We start from the raw sequence: 5,000 nt of genomic DNA, 5'->3' as shown, positions 1-5,000 counted from the left end.
AGAAAAATGGGAGGAGGAGGAGGAGGAGAAAGTGGAGGAACAGGAGGTGGTGGTGAAGGAGGAGGAGAAAGAAATGGCATTTTTTGTGTGTATTGTACTTTGAACTGAGGATTTTCCGAGTGTGAAAACCTTAAAAGCTTCCGTCTTTGGAATTTAGATGTTGGGTTTTAATTTGCATCAAGTAATGTAGGATCCGTCTCTTTGTTGTTTATTGTGTATGTGTGTATTTGTGTGTCTGTGTGTGTGTGTGTCTGTGTGTGTGTGTGTGTGTGTGTGTTTGTGTGTGTGTGTGTGTATGTATGTGTGTGTGTGTGTGTTTGTGTGTATGTGTGTGTGTATGTGTATGTGTGTGTGTGTGTATGTGAATGTGTTTATGTGTGTGTATGCGTACGTGTGTGTGTGTGTTTATTCAGTCATTTGTGATCATCAACCGCACATTGATGGACTTTATGAAGCTACAAATCAATGCTGGATTTTGTAAGATTTACGAACTTTCGAATGAAGTTTTGTAACATTAGGCTTAGAAAAGGCCCCCACGAGCCTAGGATAAAGGTATGGAGAGAAAGAGAGAAAGAGAGAGAGAGAGAGAGAGAGAGAGAGAGAGAGAGAGAGAGAGAGAGAGAGAGAGAGAGAGAGAGAGAGAGAGAGAGAGAGAGAGATAGAGAGATAGAGAGAGGGACAGACAGAGAGAGACAAAGAAAAAGGAAGACAAAGAGAAAGGGAACAAGAGATAGAGAATGAGAGAAAGAGAAAGAGACAGAAAAAGACAAAAAAAGAAAGAGAAAGAGAAAGCAGACGCTAAACAAAAAGAGAAAAAAGGAGAGAGAGAAAGAAGACGCGAAATAGAAAGAGAAAGAAGGAGAGAGAGAAAGAAGACGCGAAATAGAAAGAGAAAGAAGGAGAGAGAGAAAGTAGACGATAAACAGAAAGAGAAAGAAGGAGAGAGAGAAAGCAAACGCTAAACAGAAAGAGAAAGAAGGAGAGAGAGAAAGAAGACGCGAAACAGAAAGAGAAAAAAGGAGAGAGCAGAAAGCAGACGCTAAACAGAAAAAAAAGGAGAGACAGAAAGCAGACGCGAAATAGAAAGAGAAAGAAGGAGAAAAAGAAGGAGGGAGAGAGAGAAAGAGGGACCCCAAGGGAGGAACAGGCTAAGAGCACCGCATCAGCTTCATCATTCATCAGCCTCACATTTAATCTCTTCGGCTTCGCGTCCTCGTAGTGTGCTCGAACGCGATCACCCAAGCTTAAGGAAGTCGAAACACCTGCTCGGCTGTGGAGGAGGAGGAGGAGGAGGAGGAGGAGGAGGAGGAGGAGGAGGAGGAGGAAGAGGAGGAGGAGGGGGAAGAGGAGGAGGAGGAGGAGGAGGAGGGGGAAAAGGAGGAGGAGGAGGGGGAGGAGGAGGAAGAGGAAAGAGGGGAGGGAGGAGGAGGTGGAGGAGGTGGAGGAGGAGGAGGAGGAGGAGAAGGGGGAAGAGGAGGAGGAGGAGGAGGAAGAGGTGAGGGAAGAGGAGGAGGAGGAGCACGGGGAGGAGAAGGAAGAGGAAGAGGTGAGGGAGGAGGAGGTGGAGGAGGTGGAGGAGGAGGAGGAGGAGGAGGAGGAGAAGAAAGAGAGAGTCATCCCGGAACGAAAACACCCAAGCCTAATACGGCCTTTGTCGGAAAATGATTACCGAAGGAGAAAAGAGAGAGAGAGAGAGAGAGAGAGAGAGAGAGAGAAAAGGAAAAAGAGATGTATTACGACCGGAGAGAGAGAAGGAAACATACCCGGGTGCCAATAATGTATTACGAGTGGTAATATCAACGGCGATGTTATAACAGAACCACGGTTACATGGTGCTTCGGGTGAAAAAGGGAGAGGGAGTAACGGCTAATAGGTGGACAGGGAGAGGAGGAGTGAGAAGGGGAAAGAGAGAAAGAGAGAGAGAGAGAGAGAGAGAGAGAGAGAGAGAGAGAGAGAGAGAGAGAGAGAGAGAGAGAGAGAGAGAGAGAGAGAGAGAGAGAGAGAGAGAGACAGAAAAGAGACAGTGGCGGGTTGAGAGTGAAAGAGAAGGGAGAGGGAAAAGATAAGAGAAGAGAGAGAGAGAGAGAGAGAGAGAGAGAGAGAGAGAGAGAGAGAGAGAGAGAGAGAGAGAGAGAGAGAGAGAGAGAGGGAGGGAGAGAGAGAGAGAGAGAGAGAGAGAGAGAGAGAGAGAGAGGGAGGGAGAGAGAGAGAGAGAGAGAGAGAGAGAGAGAGAGAGAGAGAGAGAGAGAGAGAGAGAGAGAGAGAGAGAGAGAGAGAGAGGAGAGAGAGATTAAAAGGCAGACAGACAGACAGACAGACAGACAGACAGAGACAGACAGACAGAGAGTCAAAGAAAAAACAGAGAAATGTACAGTAAAGATGAAAAGAGACACAGGAGGGAAAGAGAACACGTTTTCAGAATCAGCGTTAGCAGAACCCATGAAAATTGTTATTTGTCCGCCCTCCTGTTGGCACTGCTGCGGGTAGTCTCATATTTCCCTTGTTCGACCGAAAGGGGAAGGGGAAGAGGCGAAGGAGAAGGGGGGAAGAGGAGAGGAAGGAGAGGAGAAGGGAGAAAGAGGGGGAAGGAGGGGAGAAGGGGGGGTACAGGGAAGAAGGAGAGAAAAAAGGGAGAAGGAAAGGGGAAGGAGAAAAGGGAGAAAAAGGAGGGGAAAGAGAGAAGAAAGGGGAAAGGGAGGGAGATAATAAGAAGGAGAAGAAGAAAGAGGGGAGAAGAAAGGACAGAAGGCAAAAGAGGAAGAGAAGAAGAAAAAAAAAGGGAAGGAGAGAAAGAAGAAAGGGCAGAGGAGAGAGAGAGAGAGAGAGAGAGAGAGAGAGAGAGAGAGAGAGAGAGAGAGAGAGAGAGAGAGAGAGAACGAGAGAGAGAAGAGCGCGTAGGGGTTCGAGGGAAGGGGAGAAGGAAGAGAGGAGAGGGGGGAAGAGGGCAGATAATTGAGATAGTAAGAGCAAAGGAGACACATAAGGAAGGTCGGAATGGCAGCGGCAGCCTCGCATTAGCATGCATAAGCCCTTAAATGTCTCCACACATGGCATTCCTGGTTGCCCGAGGGTCTTTATAGACTTTAATGGACCTTAAGCTTTCATTCCCTAAAGGAACGGGCGTCGGGGCGAGGCGCTGAACGTGAGGGACGGAGGAACGGGACAGGGGGCGGCGACGCCACTGGACGGGGAACAGCGGAACGGAGGAATGCGATGGCTTTTGGACGACCGAGTGTGTGTGTGTGTGTGTGTGTGTGTGTGTGTGTGTGTGTGTGTGTTTGTTTGTGTGTGCGTGTGTGAAAGTGTGTGTGTGTTTGTTTGTTTGTGTGTGCGTGTGTGAATGTGTGTGTGTGTTTGTTTGTTTGTGTGTGCGTGTGTGAATGTGTGTGTGTGTTTGTTTGTTTGTGTGTGCGTGTGTGTGTGTGTGTATTTGTGTGTTCGTGTGTGAATGTGTGTGCATTTGTTTGTTTGTGTGTGCGTGTGTGAATGTGTGTGTGTGTGTGTGTGTGTGTGTGCGTGTATCTGCATGTGCATGTGTGTATGTGTCTCACTCCATATTTTGACACATAAGTGGATTATCTAGAGTAACAAATACATAGATCTAGACACAGACAGCCGCCCGCACGCCCACCCGCCCGCCCAAAATCGCTCCCACAAGAAAATCGCTATAATAATTTCTTCCACAATTACAAATGTTCAAAAATTAACATTACATTCAAATGCAGTTGCTTGACTGATGATGATGTGAAGAGAAATGTTGTTTTAATGGCGTTAACTTTGAAAAAAAAAAAAAAAATCGAATCGCTTAATCATATGAAAATAATTACCGTGGAGGATTTGCGATTTTTGGGGAAGGGAAAATGATGGGTGTTTTCAGATACATGTGTGTGTGTGTGTGTGTAGGTGTGTGTGTGTGTGGGTGTGTGTGTGTGTGTGTGTGTGTGTGTGTGTGTGTGTGTGTGGGTGTGTGTGTGTGTGTGTGTGTGTGTGGGTGTGTGTGTGGGTGTGTGTGTGTGGGTGTGGGTGTGTGTGTGTGTGTGTGTGTGTGTGTGTGTGTGTGTGTGTGTGTGTGCATGGTATCCACAGATCTGCGCTTTACTATTCCAGTGATAATTAACATAGATCTATTATTCAAATTAGACAAATGTAGAGCCATTTCGAATTCAAGGAAATTTTCAACCGGATGGCTGTTTTGTATCAAATGATGATAATTTCAGCAGAATTCCTTTCAGTATCATATTTCAATCGATATACAAGTATCTTGTTTTCTGTGATAAACTTTATCAGTCCAGTGACACGAGCTCAGGTAACCATCGGAGGAAGAGGGGGGGGGGGGGGTAGGGGGGGGAGATATTCAACCCCTTTACCTAAACGTCTATGGGTCAGATTTTCTATCGACATCGGCTCTTCACTTCATGATGATGAAAGAAATCCATTTTGCTAGGATTAAAATATTATCTCCACAACCCAAACGCCTCGTAAGCACAGTGCTAGCGTTACGTGAGGACTTGTCTTGAAAGGAAATAAAAGTTACGCCAAAGAGACGGACTGAATGACAAGGTGGTGTTGAACGTCAGACCCCTTGTCACTGTACGTTTTATAGGGGACACATCAAAGCTAAGATTAATCACACAAACCCGACAACAATGCATTAATTGAAGGAAACCATTCAGAGAGAATGCGCCGAAATATAACAAATGAATTAATTTGCGGTTTTGACATTTCCATTTGTCTGTATTATCAGCTGTGCCCCGGTCAGAACAGCCGCCATTTAGAACACCTGCGTATATTTTTGTGGGACAACGTCTGTGTGTGTTTGTGTGTGTGTGTGTGTTCATGTGTGTGTGGGTGTATGTGTGCAGATGAACGCACCAACAGACACACACACTTACACACACAGATAACCAGACAGACAAGCAAATCATAAAAAAAATGACAGATCATAAAAAAGACTAAACACGAAGGTGATAACATTGGCCCCAGACAGACCAGTGATGCGC

This window comes from Penaeus chinensis, chromosome 1, assembly GCF_019202785.1.
Source record: "Penaeus chinensis breed Huanghai No. 1 chromosome 1, ASM1920278v2, whole genome shotgun sequence".
In the NCBI taxonomy this organism is placed as follows: Eukaryota; Metazoa; Arthropoda; class Malacostraca; order Decapoda; family Penaeidae; genus Penaeus; species Penaeus chinensis.
Note: the sequence above shows the minus strand (reverse complement) of the source record.